General features: G+C 43.9%; 1 long non-coding RNA gene across 1 annotated transcript in view; it reads left to right on the top strand.

Moving 5' to 3' along the window:
* The first annotated feature begins 11,350 nt into the window (after window positions 1-11,350).
* The window catches only part of LOC129382433 (uncharacterized), a 38,379-nt gene continuing 24,241 nt past the window's right edge, over window positions 11,351-25,488 (top strand). Inside the window, exons 1-2 of the long non-coding RNA XR_008610483.2 lie at window positions 11,351-11,602; window positions 13,129-13,244. This is a non-coding gene — a long non-coding RNA (uncharacterized lncRNA). The remainder of the gene's footprint in view (window positions 11,603-13,128; window positions 13,245-25,488) is intronic.

Raw genomic sequence — 25,488 nt, 5'->3', positions numbered from 1 at the left:
CAAAAACCATGCTGACGAGGATTGAACAATGAATGTGCATCCACGTGTGCTACCATACTAGTATACAAAATACGCAACTGAAGTTAATGACACTGGTCTATAATTTGACACGGTGTCGCGAGGACCAGATTTGTGAATTGGCACAATGCTTGCAATTTTCCAGTCATCTGGAAAGCAGGATTTGTCAAGTGATTTTTCGAAGATAATCTGTGCAACCAACTGAGCACAAAGTTTATAAAATTTGTGTGGCGAGTTATCAGGACACCAAGCCTTAGCAATCCTCAGATTCTGCATCAGAGACGCTATACCATTGATGCTAATAACACCATCCATAACACTCATCACTGGCTGGAAATTCAAGGTATTCTAATCATTATGTGCAATTGCATGGCTGAAAACTGCTAAAATACGGATTAAGGAACTCAGCTTTTCCTACATCATCATCAATAAAGTTGTTACCTGACACAAGAGGTGGCATAGTTACAGTATCTTTTCCATTTATTTTTATATGTTTCCAGAATTCCTTTGGATTATCCTTTAATTTCGACCCCATTGAAATTCCAAATGAATGCTTTGCAGCTGCCACTGCGACTTTTATTTTTTTCGGTAATTTCATGTAGGTTCAGCCAATTCTCACAGGTCGGCTTTCCTTTATATTTGCTGTAAACTAGTTTCCTTTCGTGTGTAAGGCTGCGTAGCTCGCGAGGAAACCAAGGTCTACTTTTACTTCTTTTCGTTAATGTCCATGCCGGAACAAAGCGCTGCCTCAGTTCAAACATCCATCTCCTGAAATATAAACCATAATCGACTACTCCAGTGTAGTCGGCATATGTTTCAAATACCGTCCGGTACTCATGCAACGCTTTATATATCTCGCTTACATTTGCTTTTTCATAGTTAAATACTCGTCTGTTTGCTGTTCGAATGCTTCTTAAACGTTCAACATTCATTTCACAAAACACAACATTATGTTCGCTTATTCCAGATAGCACTTTATGGAGCGGGACGAATTCAGGTTGATTTGTGAATAGCAAACCTAAGGTACGATTCTCACGTGTTGGTCCCAAACAGTTTGACGTAACGCAAAAAGTTCAACCAACTTAATCAGTTCTTGACTGGATCGACCCGAAAAAGAGTGGAAGTAAGACTGATGACTCCAATCCATATTAGGCAGATTGAAATCACCTCCAACTACCATGAAGTCTGTTTGAACTGCGTCTACTGTCACCGCCAATTACATAAGCACATCGATAGATGAATCAGGCGGGCGGTAGTATGCACATACACTTCATCATCATCATCATCATCATAATCAGCCTGGTTACCCCCACTACAGGGCAAAGGCCTCTCTCATACTTCTCCAACTACCCCGGTCATGTACTAATTGTGGCCATGTCGTCCCTACAAACTTCTTAATCTCGTCCGCCCACCTAACTTTCTGGCGCCCCCTGCTACGCTTCCCTTCCCTTGGAATCCAGTCCGTAACCCTTAATGGCCGTTCGTTATCTTCCCTCCTCATTACATGTCCTGCCCATGACCATTTCTTTTTGTTGACTTAAACTAAGATGTCATTAACTCTCGTTTGTTCCCTCACCCAATCTGCTCTTTTCGTATCCCTTAACGTTACACCCATCATTTTTCTTTCCATAGCTGGTTGCGTCATCCTCAATTTAAGTAAACTCTTTTCGTAAGCCTCCAGGTTTCTGCCCCGTATGTGAGTACTGGTAAGACACAGCTGTTATACAGACAGTTAGGACTTTGTTATTATTAAGCGTCAATCTGCACCATGCAGCCTCACATTCGTCTGCGCCCGCATTTATCTAAGAAGCAATTCTACATTCCAGAAGAATAAATACACCTCCGCCATGCAAATCTCTGTCCTTTCTATAACACTTAAAACGATCTGAGAAATTTCACCATCAGTAACTTCATTTGCTAGCCATGATTCAGTACCGAGAATAATAGACGGCTTCACCATGTCAACTAGAGATGCAAATTCATCAACCTTGTTCTTGATGCTTCGGCAGTTAATTAAAAGAAAGGAAATAAGCGTTGAATTATGCCGACGCCGTCACGGCTTCGGTTCTACTCCCTTTGTAGTAACGGTTTTGTCTCCTACTACTGGCATGACCTCATTTGTATTATCATCAAACAAGTACTTCTCACCGTTTATAAAAAGAGTGTCGTACTTAAGACTGATCTTGTCGCCACTTTGTTTTCGCGATTTCGCGAACTGCCATAGCTGTTTTCTCTTTCTACGTACATCCTCGGAAAAGTCCTTTAACATACTGACATTGCTTCCTTTTAATTTATTAGCACTTTTTAAAACATTTTGCTTTTCAACATAGAAAGCGAAAATCGCTATTAAAGTACGATTGCTACCAGACTTGAATGTGCCTAGCCTGTGAGCATTTGCTATTTTCACTGATTGGATACCTAATTTTGATTTACACACGTCAATTACACATTCTCCAGATTCATCACTTGACTCGCTGGGTTTTGTATCCTGTGCACAAAAAAAAAGCAAATTGCAACGCCTCCTCTGGTTCTGCGGATGGTCGACCCTCGCCATAACTGAACCCAGAATCTGCTGATGTTCTTCACATTGGTTCTTACATTGTTTAATTCCACAGTTAGTTTGGTCAATACTAGATATTCTGGATTCTATTGACGCTGTACAGGCGCTGAGATCATTCATGGCGCGTTTACTTCAACTTGGGTTAGTTCTATTGCATTTAACTTGGCCTTAATTATAGCTGGACCATCTAAGAGCCTCTGCAGAGTTTCGGCAGTGGTCGGGCCTGGGTTAAGCTCAATGTCGCCACTGAAAGCACTAGCTTCGGGAGGGGCTATTTCTACGGGATACAGTATGTATTCTTTAATTATACACTCGCGCACCCAGTATCTCCTGTCACAGTACGAGCACTGATATGCCTAATTCATGTAACGACAGGTCTTCAGAGCATTTTCAAATGTGCCTGTGACGGTTTGAGCCCTTAAGGGCAGTAAAAAACATGCATTCATTTTTTCCAACTGGCCCATTTTTTGGCCGTTTTCGCGGCTGCTAGGGAGTTAGATAAATCGGACGTTGACTGTGCAACTGACCAAGAAGATGCTACAAATGGTCCGTGGGGCGAACGAGTGACCGAATGAGGACGAGAACAGAAAGGACCTACTCAATTAGGAATGAACGGGAAAGGAAGCGTGCTGCAGCCGTTTTGAAGGAGCTTCCGCTCAAAGAGCAAAGTGTTGGCTGATGCAGAGATGCAGTTGTCCCTAATCCAAACCAAAATAAACCCTTTAAAGCCGTGAAACACAACACTTAAGCTTCGTGTGTCGGCTGAGAGTATGTTAGGTCAGTTGAGGTTCACTTGCGAGCTGTTCAGAGAGAATCACAATTGTGACAATGTTTGGGCCTCGTACCAATGAGATTGCTATCATTTGATAGAAATCGCCCATATTCGAAAATATCTGCTTCTATATGCATCTCCTTTTTATTCGTATTTGAGAATGCCCGACTCGATTTGCAATTTTTTTTTTCGAATACATCTTATTTGCTGTGCATTTTACTAACCCCTCCCTTCTGTTCTCCATTTGAATAACATAAACACTACTACTTAGTATTCAAAGTGGATTAAGTCGTTTTCTTTAAAATTTTTGACATGCTTTCTAGAAACTGACAGCATCGAGCGATATGGTTTCAGCCCGTCTTGACATAAACCATAGTTCTGCGTCACTCAGGGAATTTCGCAAAAGCACTCAGGGAAAATCAGGAAAACTCAGGGAATTTGGAAATGTCAACTTGGTAGACACCCTGGATTACTAACCTGCAAAAGCAGCAAGAAAAACGTGAGCGGCACCGCTCCTGTCATGCCGGTTCCACGCCTCTCTGGGTAACTGGGTAAATGCCAGATCCCGGTATTTGTAGAGTGATGATAAGACGATAACTGTATCAGTGTTCCTTGATCGGCACGGTAGATCGGTCGAAGTCAGCGGCTATGCTAGTCGAATCGTCATCGTGAGCAGCAGACGAAGTTCCCATTTGCTGATCCATCAATGCTCATCCCAGACCAAAAGGATGAACTCGTAGTTGATGCACATGAAACGGCGTCACCGAAAGACTGCTTAAAATCCGAGATGCCCTGTGCCTGAAAAATCAGCAAGGAAAACGTGAGCGGCCCCGCTCTTGCCATGTCGGTTCCCCGCCCAAGTGGAACAGAAGAGAAATATGTATCTCGCTCGCAAGGTGTAAGTGGAACGGGAAACCAGTAAGGGCAACAGAGTATAAGCCGAACAAGTCGTTGATCGGCATAACCTTGGCATATTTTACTTAAATGAACCAGAAATACAGAGATTGGAATTCATGATACCCATGTTATTCGCGAAAGCAGCCGCATCTACATAAAAATGAGATTCGTTACAGCAAAACTACGTGCAGCGTCAGTTTGTGTAACCTATGTGTAATCTGAATAAGATCTAGTGTTGGAAAACATGAGGCTCACCACTGTACCGCGACCACCGCCTGAGCCCTCCGGTGTGCTCCTTCGGCGAAGCATTTTCAATGAGAACCATAACGCTGAAAAAGAAAGAATCTGGCCTACCTTTCGCGTTTTTCTGGAAACGCGGAATCTTGTGAATATGGCAGTAGGTATTGGCCTGCCTAAACTCAGTCGTTAAGCCTACGGCAGCTATATGGTCCCAGATTGTCTGTGTGACTTTCCTTTACTGCTGGCGATGGTTCACTCCTACTATTTATATATGGTTACTATTAAAAAATTACGAGTCATTATTTCCCTATCAAAGCGCTTTATTCATTCATTCATAGCACCTATCAATTCGAATAATATTTAATTTGGTTGCCTCGCCACTAAGGTATGACCTATTTTGAACAGTTGCAAGGAGGTATGAAACGGCTTAATTATGCTCGTTCGTTTGGCATGTTTTGGTTGAGGAATCAGGCATAAAAATCGGGTAGTTTTGTCCGAAAGGCGAAACATTAACAGAAGTAGCGATATTTAACATTGCACATGAACTCCTCGGACGATGTGCTAATTATATGCGATGCGATTCTTGGCGCGACGCAGTCCGTAACACAACTGCTGCAGGGCAGAAAGAACAGCGCCCTGGCAGCCACCCAGGCGTCTCACAACGCTCGCGCGATGAGGAGCCCCACCAGTGGCGTAGCAGACGTCGCATTTCAGCGGTGCAAGAGAGAAGACCGAGGGACACCGGCTGGTGTTTCAGCGCTCAACGAAGTACTAGATAACGTCAGCTTGACGTCTACTGCATTGTAATTATTTACAGCGCGCACTAAAAGCTCATATGAAGAAGAGAGACGAAACACGAGAGTTAACTGCCTACTGTCCACTCTCCGGCCAATGCTTATAGTCAAGAGATCGCAGGAGCCCCGGTGTGCTTGGTCACCTATACCTATTACCACTCTGTTTAGTGGCGCTGACTACTTTAGTGACAATGCAGCGGTCTTGTTTGTCTATCTACTGAACTTTCACTTTCATTTTAAGCTGTCGCTAAAAGGTTTCATTGGTGAATGTAATGACCTCAAACACAAGATGCCTGAACTACCGATCAATCACTTTATACGAATGACAACGATCTTTTGTCAAAGTACTAAATCTTTAGGATATTTGCGAACGTCGGCAGGCTTCTGTATAACGGCCGTGCCGTCACCGACAGGACCACGTGGTGTCAGCGCACGCGCTTCCTGGTCGGGCATCTGTAGCCTCATATGCCTCCAAACCACCATTCACAGTTTTCTGCAACATTGTCAGGCGATCGAGCACCGATGCCCTTCAAGTAAAACGCTTGCGTCATAAAACCGGAAAGTTATCCGCGTGGTTCTTTGCGCACAGACATGAGTAGGATACCCATATGAAATGGTATGGCCACGGAAATACAAATGATGAAAAGCGCCTGCGTTAAAAAAACACTATCAAATGTCGTAAGCACTGTCGCGTAGCACATGCACAAACTGCATTGTGTAAATGAAACAACTATTTTACCTAGTGCATTTTAGGAATGTCTCTAATGTCAGAAATAAATCACGGCAGGCTTATGCGAATCTGCCAAACCAAGTAAAAATTTACAGTGAAGGTGCTTGTTTCGAGCATGCGCGTTACGATTTTCAGTTGGAGGCATTATATTACACAGCTCAAACCATTGCAAGCGCATGAATAAGGCCATGTGCTTCATTTCGCTTATATTTACATCTAATGGCATATTTTGCACACTCATATGACTTGGCAAACATTGGCATAGTGCTTGTGTAACATCGTAGTGAGCCGTCTTGTACGCAACACACATTGCAGGAATATCAAACATAAGGTGCCTCCTTTCACCCGCATATTTCTACCAAATATTAAATTGGCGCAAAGTTATGTTTGAGCAGCGCACACTCTACATGCTCGTTATATTGCCTGAAAATACGGATAACGCGAATATGCTGCAACTCTTCCTAAAGTGGTTAAATAGGCCGGAATCTCAATATGTTCGGCACACACTAACCTTCAACTGCGTCGCCCCATTTCTTCTGCATTTGAATTCGCTTTCCCCTATGCCTTCCTTGGCACAGTGAGAAGCATTGTGGAGAGCAGTCGTATATTGATTCCTAACCCTTCTTTAAGATGATTTTTGGCGAAACCCTTAATTACCCATAAACCAGAAATTTCACAACCTGTTATTTTACAGAACTTGACAAAGGCAAGAAAGGTGGATACAGATGTGGTCATGTTGGCACTACATACAAGTAAGGACAGTAAGGTAGCGATAACTATATCTATAAGCAATTGGATGGGCTAGTAGAGCTTGTGGTGTTTGGTTCTTTGTTTATTGTCCCTGTAAATAAGTGTGCTGCTTATCATCGTGTTCATTATATATATCAAATACTACTGTAAGCATCATAGACAGGCACGTACCGAAGGGGGGGCCCGGGGGGGCTCGCCCCCCCACCTCCTCCCCGCCCCACGCCACCACTTCTCACACACATTCCTAAAGCGCCGCCAAATCAATGTTGAAACTTGACAGCTCTTCGGCGGTCAACATTTTGCTGCCTTTTTCCCTCCTCTTCGATGGCGGTAGTTATCGGCATCTCCTGGGGTGTGAAGGCCAGTTTCCTCACCGATTTGGTGCCCACGCAATTAACTCGAGATGCATTAAGTTGTCACCGTCTTTTAGACGGTCACGCGCATCGCTGTTGCTTTGTTAGTTCAACCTTTGTTTAGCCTGATCCAGGGAGCAGGAAAGGGGTTCGGTTCGTGGTCAGCTGGTCTGTATGCACGTGGAACGAGTTGCGGACAGAGAAAACGCCACTTAAGTTTAACTTTTCCTTTTGCTTCATTATTTCATCGAGTAACGGCTCGCCGCGACACTGACAGATTCTCGGAACCATATGCCCGCGATATGGGTTAGATAAGGTGGAAAATAACATAATGTGAAACAGCATCCGTCATCAAACCTTGCATTAACCGTTAAACCCATAAGCATCATGAATGCCATCTGTTACCTCGTCTAGCTTTTGCCTAATTGTAGAGCACTTTTGGTGCAAGATTGCCAACTGGAAACAACAGTCTGAAGGAGTTGAGAAATTAAGCGATCTACTAAGGAATTCATTGTCGGCAACCGAGGCAACAGCCAAACGGGAAGAGAAAGCGAAAGTTAACAAATTTAATCGTTGTTTATGAAATTATTTATAGATCAACATCTTTTTATTTAAAAAGGAAGTAGAAGAAACGCCGCCGGAAGTGGAGAACAATTCCGTGTGTTTTGAATGACGCTTTTACAGTTATCAGTCGAGCCACCCGATGTAGCTAGTTCTCTGCTGTGCTTATGCAAGTGTCTTTCTAAGCTTCCGCGGTGGGTGTAGTACGTCTAGAATCACAGCGGCCTGCGCCCTACGCGGTTGTACGGGAATGGCAGCCACGCATCGTTACGTAAGTTCCCAAATAACAATACGAGTCGGTTGCGGCACTTAACTTGGTAGAGCATAAACAAGGGATCCAAAAGAACTGTGAGGGTTCCGCAAATATTTCTCTATAATTCTTCCAGAGCTAATTCAAATAACGCTACTATAGTCTGATACAAATTGAGTCTGCAGTGAAGCCCCGCCCACGCCCTCATAGCCGCCAGCCACTCCTCCTCCCGGGAGGCTGCAAATAATTCGTACTTCAAACTTTTCCTGTTACCCAAATAAGGCGGTAACCAAAGAAATAAGATTATTAACGCGTAATTTTATACCTTTTGCCTCGCCTATTATAGTGCAATGGCCAAAGCCTAATTCTTTATTGAACTGAAATAACATGCTTGCTATGCTGCACCTATTTGTTGTCTAGTTTAACTTCAGTTGGCAGTGAAGTTTCGTGAGTAAAACGGGTTCAGCAGTGAAATGAACTGGCCCCGCAGACTTTTCAAGAGTGAAATGCTCTGACTCCATACACTTTGTCCATGTCTGTTGCACACATCACTGCTTCCGCCGATGAAAAGCCTCTTAAAGAACAGCAGACGCACCGGAGGTATCAAGTACGACGCCATTTCGAAAAGGCCGCATGACGACGATTTTCTTTGCTTTTGTGACTGGCTGGCAAAGTGACACAACTCCGCGTGGTTTGTGTGCCTTGGTTGCCAACTGCTGTTTTATTTTAATTTGTATTTTACTAATCCTTATACTCCACGTTGGCTTCTTTACTTGTTCTCGGCACTGTTCTCCCTGAGCTTTTTTCCTGCGCAAGTCCATTTGACGTTGTTCCTTGTTTGCCAAGTAAAGGAGAGGTGTATCGCACAGGCGTACCTGTAAAATACACCGCATTTCTTTTCTCTTTTGTGGGTTTACGCGTTTTTATGGCAAATGGTGGACGTTGTTCACATTTGTTTTGGTAAAGTACTCCCCCCTCCTCATTCGCATAGAAGTTACCTTGGGTGCCCCCCCCCCCCCCCTCCCCGAAAAGAATCCTGGGTACGTGCCTGATCATAGAACATCCAGCATCTGCATATTGCTCTTCCTCAAATGCAATGGACTTTTCTGACCGCTTCATCTGCTGTTCTAAATTTCTCAGGGACTTCTGAAAACTGATGCCCCTCAATATATCCGTCTTTTTCTTTTTGCCTCCTTAATACTTTTAAAATCACTTCCTTTGCGGTCTCGTTTCACTTATGGAAATTGCACGTGGTAAGATGCATTAATAAAGCTTGTTGCTCGTATTGTTGGTTAATTGCGATTTTTGTTTTTTCAAACTTTCTTTGAAAACGTATATACGAGGCAAGCCCGCAGAAACACTGATGCTTGCAGGCGAAAACGACAGCCCTATAAGCTGTGAAACTCCAGTCAAACACCCTGCATACAGTACGAACCAGCACAAAGTCCCTTTCACTGCTTAACAACAATGAACGTAATTTATTCGAGCTTTCATATCGTCACCCAAGATTCTAGATATAAATATCCCAAGGGTTCATTATTGCAATGAAATCAGCGTAAGAGCACGACATGTCGATTTTATCACTTACTGAAAAATTCCATTGCATGTAATATTCAACCGCAGCAGTCACAGAGTAAATCATTTGCATCCCGATTAACATATACACTGAACGTACTTTCAAATTCAATATGAATTTATTTCGGACATAAATGCACAATGTGAACTATGTCCACGAGGCAAGGCAAATGAAGGCACCTATGTCTCCTGACGAGGCCTTCACCTCAGACTTACATGTCTGACAGCCGGCACAAGATCATTAGAAACATGTTGGACACAATAATAATTACAATACTCGTTACGCGGGTATGAAAACAAGAATGGAAAGGAGGAAAAACACTGGAATACGATTGTAAGTGAAAAAGGTCATAGAATCTCTAACAGTGCATGTATGAATCTTTACACAAGCATTTCACAGAGCAGCAATACATCAAACTCAGCCTTTCATTATGAATGACGGAGGTATTTCTCGGCATTGCGTGAGACATTGTGGCAAATCTATTGTATGTTTCAGGGAGGCAAGGAGACGTAGCTTTACTTGTTTCTTTGTTTGTTTTTAATGGGGCATAGCTGCGTTTTCATTTGCAAGTTGGATTAAGGATGGACGTGCATAACACAACAAAGTTATTTCATTATCTATAGTTTTAGTGCCATAGTTAGGCCTTGTCCCCGTCAGTGAAATAGCCCGTAGGTTGCATGCCACACCTCTTTTTAAATATTTGTTTGAAAAGGCGGCATAATCGTGTTTAACTTCATGGAAAATCAGTGTGGCTAAGCAAAACTTATACAACTGTGAAAATGGTAATATATTTAGGGTTTCAATTCAACTGAATCTGCCTGATTCTTTGTTTCCAATAAACGAGAGAACATGCAGCTTTTTCCTAATGCGTTTCAACAGTGAGGCTGTGATCCATTTTTTTCTGGCCTTACTGTGTTCCTTAGCCGTAACACTTGGAAACGCGTAAATGGAGTTGTGACTGATTTTTCTACAAAGATGTCATAGGCTTTTGAAGGATTCGAGACACGATACATTTCATCACAGTTAGTTTCACTCATTAAGGAACAAAAGCGGGTAATGTTATCAGAGTTTATTATCCGGCATGTGTAGTCAGTTTTGAGACTTGCTTACTAAGGGGAATACAGAAAGAAACATGGTTTAAGGTCACTCACTGCAGACAAAGAATTTCAGAAAAAGATAGATTTTGAGGATGAGAATTGTGTGAAGCATACATCAAATATTATTGCACAGTGTTGAGTGACTCTTGCGGTTTGATAGACGAGATTTCACACCCATAATATGACATTAATTCAATTAGATTTGTTTTAACGTTAGTGTTTACAAGGAGGTGTATATTTACATCACCAAATATTAATACGCGCCATTTGTTGAGAGCGGCAAATTCCAAGAAGGGCTCAACAAATTCCACAAATGTCCCTGTCATACTCTGAGGAGGACGATATAATAGAACAGCGACTTTGTTGGTGACAGCACAAGTAGCTTCATAAGACTTATCGATAACAGTGTACTCATGAATAACTTCGTGCAAAAGGTTCATCTTTATAAACACAGCCACACCGCCTCCGCGTTTATTTTCGCGGGACGTAGAAATGTTGCTTTATTCAAAAAAGTTCCTGATATCCCTATGGAATTTACACCACATCTCTGTGAAGTCGGTAATATCAAAACAATATTGAATTCTTCCAGATTCATCTTAATTTCCTTTGCTTTTTTTTAAGCTTTGTGCGTTCAAATGATATTGAATTTGTCCCCGGAATCGTGCCCCCGGAATGGCGCGGTCGTGCCATTCCGGGGGCACGACAGCGCACCGGGAATGGCACGCTCACGCTGGTTTTTGTTACAGGGCGCTATCACCTGGGCAGTCTGTTCTTGGCTTGTTCACCCAAGCCAGAACTTTGGTGTCAAGCTATCACCACCACTGTCTGCATCACAGCGCAGGAGGCCGGTTCTGGACGAAGCTTGCTACACCGACTGGCAACCCGGGCGTGCGACGACTACCCTCGACACAGCGTGCGGAAGCCTTAAATGCCAGCCATCAACAGCGCACTTCGGGCACGACAGCGCACCGGGAATGGCACGCTCACGCTGGTTCTTGTTACAGGTCAGTTACCTGAATAATGCGGCGTATGTTAGGAGCAGTAACTACTGTTTATGTGCGGTGTCGTGCCCTGTAGAACTTCATGAGTTGTTTAAGCGGTTTTCGCTATTGTATTCCAACATTCACAATGCTTTTTCTGCCCTTTTGCTCATACTTTCTGGAGACGTGGAACCAAATCCCGGTCCAATGTCCAAAACTGAAGCTGATGCATTTGCCCAGGCTCTAGAATCTATTCGAAAGCTTGAAAATGGTCCCGCTGCTTTAATCGCCGAACTTAAGGAGACGAAAGAAAAGCAAGAGGCAGCTGAAAACGAAATCAAGCTGCTCAGTGCAAAAATCATAAAATTAGAATCCGCCACTTCTTCGCATTCCAGAGCCGAAGCCGGGACAAATTCTGACGCTGTGAGCAACGTTTCCGAGCAATTGGCAGCCATATCTTCAAGGTGTAATGACACTGAAAATAGACTACGCCACTCGAATCTCTTGTTTTTTGGAATAGATGATGATTCCAAAGAAGATTGGGCTGCATCCGAGCAAAAAGTTATCAAGTTTTTCTCAGAAAATCTTGGCGTTAACACGACAGTTCAACAATTCGAGCGCGTGCACCGTTTGGGCAAACATTCGCAGGAAAAACGCCGGCTAATCATAGCAAGGGTCACCTTTTTCAAAGACAAAGAGCGTATCTTGGCTTCAGCACCTAAACTTAAGGTATCGACGTTTTCAATGCGCGATGATGTTTCTCCCGCAACGTGACAAGCAAGGCGGAAATTAATTAGCTTTGCAAGGAATAATAACAAGACATTTAAGTTGCATGTCGACTGAATGCGCATAGACTCTGAGACGTACACCTACGATGCTTCAACCGATGCAGTTTGCCATGGTCAACAGATAGCTCCGGCACAATACGCATGTGCGCAATCACCAAAAACCAAATCAAACGTTTACTTCTTCATCCTTATCATTATCGGTTGCTAACATCCGTAGTATTATGTCAAAGCGCGATCTTGTTCCTTCTTTTCTCGACGATTGCAATTCGGATGCTCTTGCTTTTACCGAAACCTGGTTAAACCCTGAAACAACTGACAATGATTTTTTCCCCGGTAACACAACCTACAACATAGACAGGCGCGGCCAAGATAAGAAAAGAGGGGGCGGTGTCATGATAGGAATTAAAAAGAATATCACATCATTTGTTGTTCAAGCCCGTACTAACCTCGAAATCATTTGGGTAGCCTGCTCTGTATCAACCGTGAAGGTACTGCTCGGTAACTGTTACCGTGCGCCGGATTCTGATTTTTCCTTCGTAACTGCATTACATGACAGTATTAATGAGGTAATTAGTCTGTATCAGGCAGATGTAATGTACCTATTCGGAGATTTCAATCTTCCTTTAATCGACTGGGTTAATCTTTCCTCTTCGTGTCATATGTGCACAAGCTTTATTTCCTTTACATTAGATTTTGACCTATTTCAAGTAGTTAATCAACCGACTCGTAATTCCAATCTTTTGGATCTCATTTTAACAACAGCTCCAGAAACTGTCACTTAGATGGATTCAGTGATCACCAGCTACTCCGAGTAACCATCGATATTCCGTGCGCGTCCACCTGTTCCACAACAAAGCAAATTAAAGACTACAATAAAGGTAATTATGATATCATCAATTTAGAACTAGGCAACTTTTTTGTTGATGTATTGGAGCCATCCTTTTACAGCAGATCTGTCAACGATAATTGGGTTCTGTTCAGAGATAAGTTGTCTACATTGATTGAAAAGCATGTTCCTCTTGTTACTATACCTAACAATAATTCCAACCCATGGTTTACTAAAACTCTTCACAGAATGAGAAACAAGAAAAAACGCCTATATGAAAATGCAAAGCGTGTACAAACAACATTGGCTTGGAATAAATACAAAAGCTATCTAAAGGAGTACTGCACAGCTTTATTGGTTGCCAAGAATAAATATTTTTCAAAAGACTTACCGGGAATTCTTACAAGCAATCCAAGAAAATTCTGGGACATAGTTAACCCTAGTAATAAGGGCAGTAATATTTCATTGCAGGATAAAAACAACACACCTATTCCTGACAGTCAATGTCCGACAGCATTCAACTCATTTTTCGCATCCGTCTTTACAAGAGAAGATAGTTGTAACATACCTCTTGTACCCGATTTTGATTTCCAGTACATGGCTCCCATCACTATCACTTTAAAAGGCGTAGTCGATCTTATAGATAACCTTAAAATGTCTTCATCCTCTGGTATAGATGGTATAAATTCTAAAATACTAAAAAACACTATACTAGTAATAAGCAAAATTCTGCTACACCTATTTAACCAATCGCTTACAAGTGGTACGCTTCCTACAGACTGGAAGATAGCAAAAGTAGTTCCTGTCTTTAAGAAAGGTAACAAGAGTTCTAGTGATAATTACCGTCCTATATCACTAACATGCATTTGCTGCAAAATGTTGGAACACATTATCGCATCCCATATATATTCTCATCTTGAATGTAATAACTTTTTTTGCCCGAAACAGCATGGTTTCCGAAAAGGATTTTCTTGCGAAACCCAACTACTAGAATTCACGTCAGACTTACACTTTGATATGAATAGTAATAAACAAATTGACTGCATCTTTTTGGATTTCTCGAAAGCATTCGATCGTGTAGCCCATAGTCGCCTAATATCAAAGCTCTCAGCAATTAAACTCGACTCACTAACCCTATCATGGATTCGTAATTTTCTTACTAATCGCGAACAGTTCACTGTTGTTGCTAACTTTTCTTCTGGCCTCTCTGACGTCACCTCTGGTGTACCTCAAGGCAGTGTACTTGGGCCTCTTCTCTTTTTAATTTACATTACCGACTTACCTAACAATATATCATCTTCTGTACGATTATTTGCTGACGACTGCATTGTATACCGTTCGATTAACTGTCCCTCTGACCACGTGGCACTCCAAAATGATCTTGTACATATCAGTGATTGGTGTGCTACTTGGCTCATGTCCATAAACGCGTCGAAGTGCAAAGTAGTTTCCTTTTCTCGAAAAACTGTTAACTCTCACTTTTCTTATCATCTGGATTCTAACATAGTTAACCACACTACAGAATATAAGTACTTAGGAGTGCTCCTTACACACAATCTTTCATGGACTAAACACATCACCTCCATTTCAGCTAACGCCTCCAGATAATTAGGATTTATGCGCCGCAACTTAAGAAGTGCGCCTCCACCACTACGAAAACTAGCTTACGTAACTATTGTACGGCCACAAATTCAGTACGCTTCTTGCATATGGTCTCCTCATCAAAATTACCTCATCGAACTGCTGGAGAGCATCCAGAATAGAGCGAGCCGTTTCATTTCTAAAAATTATAGTAACCAGTCAAGTGTAACCCAAATAAAAATTGATCTTTCGTTGCAACCACTAGCTACTCGCCGTGATATTTTCCTTCTATTATTATTTCATAGATTTGTTCCCACAGTTGGCCTAACCTTATCAAACCTGAAAAAAGCATCCTCGACGTCATAACGACTGAACAATCAGTTCAGCTACACCCGAATTTATGGCAACACACACGCTTTTAATTTTTCAGCTTTGCCCCGTGCGGTCCGTTTATGGAACGCACTACCAGATACCATTGCATGTCAATCTAAACACACTGCATTTCGCAATCTGCTAACTGATCAATATGCCGTTTCAACCGTCTAAACACGTCATCTCCTTTGTAATTTTCTTGCATCTTTTACAATGTTAAAGAATTTCAGTGCTCCCAATTTTTTTACAATACTTACTACTGTATAACATGCAAAAACGTTTACAATGTTATTATGCTGTTATGTTGTTGTTTACCATTTATTGTTATTGCTCCACATATTGTATTTGCTAATGTATTAATTTTCCATGTTCTGTGCGTACTCCTTTTATTATGCTAATGTTTATTTCTTTCCCGATTCCATACTAATATGTTACCGTATTTCCCCCCTTACACTATGCCTTCTCGAAGGCCTGTAAGGTACACGTAAATAAAATAAAATAAAAAATAAAATATAAAAATGGGTTTGACCGTTCCTACCTGTTAGGTTATTAAATAGGTCTGTATCAAAGTACAACGACATGACTGCTCAAGCTTTTCGAAAACTTATTATCGCTCTTGACAGTAATTCACGAGATCTTAGCTGTATAATCTTCTGAAGCGATCCTTATCGCGTGGGCTTTCGGTTTCTTTCTTGCAAAGATCCTGTCCTCGGTAGACCACACGAAACAGCAGTTCGCTTCCTTTGCTTTTGCTTTGGTGAGCCGCAGTAATTCCTTGTTCTGAGCAGTCAGGTTAGGAAAAAAACGAATATCGTTTTCAATGTCTTCCAGACTATCGCGTTTCGCAATCCAGGCCTTCTTGGTAGACACTCCGTGAAAGCGTGTCAATATACCTTACACTTTGTCTTTAACTTTGCCAGGCGGTAGTCGATGGAAGGCTTCCGTGTTCTCGGGTAAGAGTGGCAATCGAGTCTTTTAGCGAGGTCATTCAGTGTTTCAAGAAGGTTTTGTTTTCTTTGTGGGGCAGGCAATGGAGCTCCAAATGGTGGCGTCTGCTATACTGTTGCACATCGTTGAATTCTTGCTTTAGATTGGTGATTTCTTGTTTTTCTTTGTTGTTTTCGGCATCATCGATTCTTTTTCGAATGCTCTCAGTGTCCTTCTGGTGAATTGCAGGTGCTTCAAGTAAGTTATCGCGCATGTGTGAAATGTATTGCACCGAATGTTCAATATTTGATACAGTTTGCTGTAAAGCTGACAGGTCGTCTGCTTTTGTTGTAAGTATATGGCCAAGCTTTTGGTAAGGTAACCCAGTTATTGGCGAAGTGCAGCCAGCTGCGCCTCAGATTGTTTATCGATGTCAGAACTTCCACGAGACGCGGATATACGACGTGCGGGACATTTTAGCTCCTTCATTTCTTCTTCATTCTTGCCCTTGTACACGTGTTCAGTTATCCCAGCACATTACTCGAAATGGTAGTTTTGAAGGCATTCAGAACACTTCATGGCTTGCTCATCGTCGCGAAAATCTTGATAACAAGATAAGCAAGTGTCGCCTTCCCCGGTAACCATCGCTACACCACTTAGCGCAACAATAGTAGGGGCAGCGGGGGTAGCAGTGGCAGCATTAAAGATCAGCGAAGTCAGAAAAAATGAAGAGGTTATGATCAATCTGCATATACAAAACTGTTCAGTCTCTGCTCGGATGAACACACTGCCGTCTCTGATGCCAGACGAGTGAGGTAGTCGCCGTGGTGTCTGGTCTTTTTAAGCATTCTGAAGTGTTGTGTGTGTGGGGGAGGGGGGGGGGGGAGGAGGGACGGCGCTGTTGGTATCTGCACAGCACGTGTCTTTCCTGGTTCAAAGGCTGCTTGACGGCATCACTTCCTTCGTGGCCAGTGAAATCTTGATAGCGTAACCTGCAGGTACAAAAGTGTTCAGTCTCTGCTCGGCTGAACACTACAGAAGTGTTCTCAGTTCTAATGGCTTAATTATAGTCAGGTCAGTCGCTCAGGTCCGCCAGCAGTAGACGCACGAACTGGGCGACTGTGATAGGCTTAACCTCGGCTGAACGTGATCAGCATCAGCTCAAATTGTGTGAGCGGATGGCGAGGGCTGAGGTTACGTTTAGCCAACGACACAACACCACTACCTTCCATTTATTGCGCGTCCCCAGGGACTGCAACTACTCGCGACAGCAACTTCTCGGGCCAAGCGCTGGCCTACGATCGACGACTCCTCCACGCTCTCTTCGCTGTGTTCTGCTCTGTGTGTAATACTCATCATGTCATATACGCAATTTGGCCTGCAACTGAGGAGGAGGAGGTAAGGTAGCATGTGTGAGGGAATTAAATAAATTCATTTCTAACCATTATGCGCAACTCTCAAACGTTCTTTTTTAAGGACGTGACGGAAGTGTACAGAGGTACGTACCAAGCGAATTTCGCTGGCATTCGTTGATACTGAAAAAAAAAAAAATCACCGGAGTTACTCTTTAACGCGTAACATATAGGGTCTGTTCGATTTGGTTGTACTTTCTAGACAAGTTTAGGGAGGACAGTACTTGCGTATTCGTTCTTCCGATGCCCGCCGCGCCCTTTGAACCCTTCTATTTCTTTCGCGACAGTGCGCGTCGTGTTCTCCGAGAGTTCACTATTGTCCTGTACTTGATCGAAAGCAGTTGCAGCCAAAATGCAGCTAGTGCAGCAACATGTGACCGAGCTTCGGGCAGACAACAGCTGCTGGCTTGATTTACCTCGGTGGCTCCTATCTTAATACGTGGGAAGGGAGCAATATTTTTTTCTCAGAAAGCACTGCATCGACATTGATGGGGTTTGTTACATAAAGAATATAAGAATATAGTGAGTACAATATTCTGATTATTTGATTAAAGTGTGAATATTGTAACAAAACTAGCTGAAGATAGCAAAATTTGGAAAAGCATGATAATGAAATTTGCAATAGTGTAGCACAGCAATGAATAGCTGTATAAACATTCTGTAAAGAGTATTTGATATACCTCTAAAGGGGCTAAATTAGTACAGCATACACCACTATGAAATATGTGGCAAATTTAAGAATAAGACTTTTATAAAGCCTTTGTAAATAGTGTAACAGATTCACGTAAGCTGTAAATTGATAATGCCAGTTCGTCCGCTTTAGCTTCACTAACGGTTGCAGTTTAGCAAACTGCGATATGTGTTCTTGGTGCAGTGTTACGATTTTGTAAACTTTGCGCTACTAGTTATTTCGAACTCAAAACATATTGGCAATTCTTGTAAGTTCGTACAATTAGTAGATTTTAACTTTCTCTCTCAAGTATTACAGCCTTGGTTAAAATCGGTCCAGGGGTTGTCTCAGAAAAGCATTTTTTTCATTTTACACGTATCTGAATACGCGGCATCGAAGTTGGCCTCGAGCGAAAGCTTCCTGTTAATAGCGTTCAGTGAGCGGTATTTTGCTCTCCGCAACTCCGACGGCTCGTATTTAGGACAAGGAAACAGCTGTATGTTCACAAAGTGGCAAGTAAGTGAAATCATTCAGGTGCCGCGGTAATTACGTGATGAACTCTTGTACTACATATCGCACAGAAATGACCATCCCAAAAACGTTCATGAAAATAAGATGTCGCACGACTGTATTGCGCATTCTCTTTTTCCGTTTACGATTCACGAGTGGAATCACTTGGATGCGAGTGTTGTCGATGCTCCCGGAAATATGTTTTCCTCTTCTTTCCAAGAGGCATGCTTTAGTTGAATGTTTAAATAGCAGCTGTGCCTGTCTGTTTTTTTTTTTCTTTATTTTGATTGTGTCTTGTTTCAACCTCCCTATAATAATGCCCAATTGGGCTATGTGGGTTTCTAAATAAATAAATAAATAAATAAGAAGTATTTTTTTGCCTATGCTTTCAGGGCTCGTACCCCGAAAGCAACGCCTTCTTTCAAACAACAACGCTGTTTTTTTCTCCTTAACACAAGTGGACATGGTCATAATCTCGCACTCGCCTTTTTTTAGCGATACGAGGAAAGGAAACAAGCGCTTGTTTCTGCTGCCTTGAGGCACAATCGTAAGTGCACAGCGCGAAGGTTAAACGTGGACGACACATGTGACAAGGACAAGCGTGGTCCTTGTGTCTCTTGTCTCGTCCACGGTTAACCTTCGCTCTCTGCACTTGCCATTATGAATCACCAACTTGTCCAATCAGCAACACTCCCAATGGCAGCGCGGGCTTCTGTTCAACTAGGCGCTACCAACTGCAGAGCGACAAGCGGCGAGGCCGCGTCCAAGCAAATGCCGCCTGCCGCAGTGGCCGAGCGTTTATGTGCAGAAAGTACGGTTAAAGGCGAAAGAATTCTCAAACCTCGAGGCAAAAAACTTCCAGGGAGTGCGCTGTGGCGACGAGGGATGACGCTACGACCATAACGACGCGTACGACGCGTCAAACGCGCGAAATGCGCCGAGCAGACGAAAATGCTTGTCTATTCATTTTGTAAGTAAGTAGGTAGCGCTAGTGTCGGAATTGTGATTGATGTAACAGCGGTTATCCATAGCTACCTGCGTTCCTTTTATTTACCCGAAAAACTGTACAACCTGACGGGCGGCCGCAGCCTTTTGGTGTTCTTGTCATTGTTGTGGCAGTTCACCACGTCGCAGTGCCGGGCTCCTGAGCTACCGAACGGTCGCGCCATCGCGAAACGACGGTGACGTGAGGAGCAATTTTGCAAAGATTGCGTGCATCGTGAGCGCCTCATGGTGCGGGCGGCTTAATACATAGTGATGCCTCCCTCCGCAAGGAGCAGGAGTGGCGCTGGAGGTGGCCGGCAAACTTGAGCTTGGGGCCCTTATCCGCCATATAGGGGCTTTAATAGGGGCTGCTAGGGGCGCCACTGGAAGCCGCGTAGCGGCGGCCGTTGGAACCGCAGGCGGGCCTTGTGCCGGAGGCGCCTGCCTCCACTGAAGTCATGCATGTCTGAAGTGTGTGCGTGCGATTTGCCGCGTGTGCGCGTCTCAGATAGTTACTTTCGCGGTGGCAGTGTGCGCAAGGAAATTGCACTGTACAATAGTGGACATGTGTCCGACTTCGCGACTGTCTGGGACGACATTGTCTCCTTATGCGCCAAGTGTTTGCCGTAGATGAGCCTCAACAGGCTTACGTACGAAACAGAGCTCATCGCCAGTATGCCGCTTTCATTATAACGCCCCGGCCGCTAATGGCTTCATTTGTTGGTTCGTGAATCAACGTTCCTGATGCACACACTCGCTTCGTTTACGTGCCGTGTATTTTTATCGTAGGTTGAGGGACCGCCGTCGCGCCCCCGAATGCATGGTACGTAATGGCGCGGCCACGTGAGAAGCCAGAGACGGTAAAGCTTGCGAACCAGCACGATGGACTTGAGGAAAATATTACATATAAGAGTCTGGCAATAATTAAGGGTTGGTTGTTTTCATGCTTGTGTCGAAGCGCTGCACAGCATGGATTTGACATGTTCCATCGCTAAACAAGCAGAGCGTTTCGATGACTTCACGGGAGCACGCGGGTGATATATCAGAAGACGCCATAGCTGAAAATTTGCCTCTCTGGTCAGTCAAGAACAAATTCATCTTATATTTCATGTTACTTTTTAGTGTCACCACCATTTTTACTGGTATCACCCTCGCACCCAAATGCAGAAATAAACCGCATGTTGTATCGCTTCTTGTAGTGCCCCAAGGCTGAATAACCAATGCAGCGCTTTTTAATTAGTTAAAGCAGTACGTTGACACAATGTTAACACTTGAAAGCAAATACAATGCACGGTAATGAATAATTCTTGTAAACCACATGCTACAGAATCATTTGCAAAGCAGATACAACTACATTGAAGCAACATGAACATATCTTGGCCCATTTCATGCAAAAGAAGAAAAAGAACAAGCACTCGCTACCACGACTAGCAAGAAGAAAAAAAAGAAACATGAAGGTTTTAGAATTGACCACGACGCATTACACAGCTGGGGTAAAGTGAATATGCATTAGTTGCAGACATCAGGGCTTCGAAGTTCAGACCTTTTCCATTACCACGAAGTGGTATTAGGAGGCATTCAAAACGAGGTTGAATGCCTTGTCAAAAGCCGTTAATGCTCGCAGACGTCAGGTTGCACAATGAACATACAGATAGCTGAGGCGAGCTTGCACCGAACGTTATACGCCATAGGTAGCATTTCAGTGTCATCGATAGATCGAGCAACAGCGATTCAGTGCAACTCATGGGTGATTGCGTGACGTTTTTTTTGAAGGCGCCGTCCTGTTTTTTAACACAGATCCCTTTGTTCAAAGCGTCTAAACACAATGAGCGCTTCACAGCTTCGCTCCGCATTCTCTGGCTCAGTTTTTCGGACGTTTATTTTTTTTTTTTTTTTGAAAGGGGGGTATCGCGTCACATCAGTAACAACAACGTAATGTTTATCGTTTTTTCTGGACTGTAGACGAGGCGACCAGTTCAGACGACCCGCGGTGGCTGCTTAGTGCCTAAGGTGTTGGGTTGCTAAGCACGAGGTCGCGGGATCGAATCTTGGCCACGGCGGGCGCATTTCGATGGGTGCGAAATGCGAAAACACCCGTGTACTTAGATTTAGGTGCGCGTTAAAGAACCCCAGGGGGTCTAAATCTCCGGAGTCCCCCACTACGGCGTGCCTTATAATCAGACCATTGTTTTGGCACGTAAAACACCATAATCTAATATTATAATCTAAGTTTAAACGAGGAAGCACTCACTAATGTCGCACCGACATCAAACGACATTAAAAATAAAAAACACAGTCATCGTAAGGTTCGTCCAAATAGGTCGCGAAGCTTCGGGTGACGGGTGAAAAGCGGTTAAGTACAAATTGTCACCGACATCAGCAAGGGTGGTTATGGGAGCAGCGATTGAAGCGCGACTATGTGTGGAGGGAAGAAATGTTGGGAAAGAAAAAAGCGTTCTTAATTCAAGCGAGACAGTTTGATTCACTCAACGAAAATAATATTCCTGGTGAACTTTATATATTCTTACGAGTTAAGGCAATACAGGTTTATTTAATTTTATTATTATTAACAAATACATTTCTTTTCAGCGCCCATCGTTACAGGGGGCGTTGACGCCACTATCACTCGCAGTGCAATGCACCTCTTGAAGTGTGTAGAAAGGCACACTCGTAAAATTCACCTGTTGAAATACGCCCCCCTCACACGTTGAGCTTTTTTGCTTGTCGAAGTTTGTCTGAATTGGGTGACGCGGGTAGCTTCATCGCTCCTTAACCTAAAGTAAAAAGTAGTGAGTTACGACCGTCAGATAATTGTGTAGTTGTTTTCGTGCGACTGCGCTGGGCGACGGGCTTGGCATCCGACGATAGGATCAGTACTCTACACCTAAAGCTTTCGTCGGCCTCCAAAGAAAGTATGTTCTGTGTAGGGGTGCGATTTCGATAACTGTACGGCTATCCTTTTCCTGCATCGCTTTCCGCGCCGAAAGCTCTAAGGCCCATCAAGTCGAATGGCGGGGCATTTGAGTATATAACTCTAAAGCAGGCCAACAAAACAAATTTCGTGCCTTCTAAAACAAAATGACGTCACTTCTGTGTTTAATGGATATGGCGTCACATTATTTTTTCTTCCGCCGGAAGTGTTCCCTCCACATACAGATGGCGCTAAGCCCCATGAACCGCCGGTGAACCGCCATGTTTTGAACGTATGGGCTCCTATGGAAGCTTCACTACCAGGTATATTTACCTTGGTCATCGCTCTAAAACTGCAGTAAACATTGCCAGATTGCTCATCTTCTCCGTCGAACAGCCGCGATCCACCGCCGCCGTCGCTCTTGCTCGCGAAGCAGCACCGGAAATAAGAGTTTTGCACATGGCCTATTGTGCTTATAGAATGCGGAGTGCAGAACGCTCACGTGACAGCCGGGGTTTCCTCTTTGCAGCACACTTAGTGCCCGGTGAATATGGTGCTGCTGAAAAATTTAATTCTTCGGGTACGAGTTGCAAACAACTACTCGTACCTTCAACAAAACGAGAACAAGGTGAAAGCAGGAGCGAACCTTTCGACAAGTGGGCTTGTCTTCTTCAAGGCTTGCAATTCCCTTGCAACTCAACGGAGTGCATTAGGTGAATTAAACATCAGTGTCTGTTTTGCCGCACTTCGTTAGTGCGGATTGTGTGACATGGTGGCATCAGGACTAAGTTTCTCTTTAAAAAAAAATTAAATTATGGGGTTTTACGTGGCAAAACCACGTTCTGATTATGAGGCACGCCGTAGTGGAGGACTCCGGAAATTTCGACCACCTGGGGTTCTTTAACGTGCACATAAATCTAAGTACACGGGTGTTTTCGCATTTCGCCCCCATCGAAATGCGGCCGCCGTTGCCGGGATTCGATCCGCGACCTCGTGCTCAGCAGCCTAACACCATAGCCACTGAGCAACCACGGCGGGTAAGTTTCTTTTTTGTGTGCTTGGCAGCGTCATTACACAAACAGGAACTAAAGGTCGCTTTCTCTTCCCGTTAAGACAGAGAATTGACGTATGTCTACCGAAAAGTAACGTTTTGGTAATAAATGCATTTGCCAGGGCAACAATGCCTCTCTTAAAAGCGTTCCCGTGAAGGAACTTTAGTGGAAGCCAGGACAGACTGGGGCCAGGTATACAGCGTTTGCACCCTGGACGTCTCCACCCTATCGCCCAGCGAGAGTTCCTAGCTAGATCAAAAAGGAATTGACAAGCCTCCGGGTAGAAAGCTGGCGGAAATCTCAAGGTAACATGGTTACAAGCACCAGAGCGCTAAACGTTACTAGGCAACCCGACGGATACCGATTGTAAATAGGGCCATATTTGAATAACCCAAAGTTGAGTGATGGGGCGAAACTGGGAGGTCATCTGATGAGGGGGAAGAAGCCGTTGCTCTCCTAATTAGACCTCGGGAATGAGGTGGAAGTTCTCGCTTCGATCGTCCGAGAATTCGGCGGCGACGCTCAAATTGTGTAACACAGTTTGGCGCGACCTCGTAATCCCGAGGGCCAAGATGCCAGAGTATCTCGTATCTTCCAGCATATTTTACGGACCAAAACAGCGTCGCAAAGTATTCTTTATTAAGACATCATAGGCATATCAGGGTCGAAACTCAATCATGAACGTTGGGCCGGCTTCGAAAATCGTAGTGTCGGCTTTTAGTCCTCTGTTGATTCTTGATGCGTAGTCCGGCGAGCTGTCTGGTTTCTTCACCACGCTGAAGATGGGCGGCGACATCTAGAATGTCTTCATCGCTGACGTGCGGTAGAATGACGGCATGCGTCGATGCAAGGCTCCTTCCATAAACAAGCTTGAACTGTGACACCTGCGCTGTTTCTTGCATTGCCATGTTCTAAGCGAAGGTTGCGTACAGAAGGACGACATCCCACACAATAGGTTCGACGTCGACCTACATTGCTAACATGTTGCGGAGTGTTTTGTTTAGGCGTTGCATAAGACCATTCGCCTGCGGGTTGTAGGCGGTGTCCCTGCGGTGGCTTGCCTGACTTTATTTCAGGATGGCTTCAGCTAGCTCCGTGGTAAAAGCCCTCCCTCGGCTGGTGATAAGGATTTCTGGGGGACGTTTTGATAGCGGGATTTTCTCAACGACGAATTTAGCCACTTTTCCCGCATTACCACAGGGCAGGGCTTTCGTTTCGGAGGTAGCGGGTAAGATAGTCGGTGGCCTCAATGACTCACTTATTCCCTGATCTTGACGTTCGAAAGAGCCGCAATAAGTCCATCTCTATCTGATGGAACCGTCCGTAAGGACGCTCAAGAGGCTGCAGCAATCCCGCTGTCCTTGTTATTGGTGTGTTGCATCACTTACAGTGTCTGCAGGCCTTGACGTCCTGAGCGACGTCGGCGGCGAGGTGCGGCCAGTTATACTTATCTTGCATTCTCGAGAGCTTACGCTAGAACTTGAGGTTCCAAGCTCGTGCGTGCAGCGCGTGCTGAACGTCTGGCCACAGGGTTGATGACACAATGACAAGCTAACCGCATATTGTAGTTAGAAGGCACAATTAGAAAGGTGAGACGCACACATACGTAACGGGCGCTTGACGTGTGTCTGCACCTGTGACATGTGTCCGTGTCCATTCTTTGTAATTGCGCATTAATGTAAATATGTATGTCGTTAAGCAAACACCAAGTAGCCCAACAACAAGTCCTCCACTGATAAGCTAGTTAGCGCATACTAGTGAGAAGTTCTTCCCAAGAGAGCAATTTTGCAAGGACAACAAAGCGAATCCGTGCCTTAAAGCCCTAGGGACAAATTTGCCTTCCAAGTACTCGGCAAGGCTTCTTAGCTGCGGGTCCT

This window comes from Dermacentor andersoni, chromosome 6 (assembly GCF_023375885.2).
Source record: "Dermacentor andersoni chromosome 6, qqDerAnde1_hic_scaffold, whole genome shotgun sequence".
Taxonomy (NCBI): domain Eukaryota; kingdom Metazoa; phylum Arthropoda; class Arachnida; order Ixodida; family Ixodidae; genus Dermacentor; species Dermacentor andersoni.
Note: the sequence above shows the minus strand (reverse complement) of the source record. Positions and strands in the feature narration are given on the sequence as shown.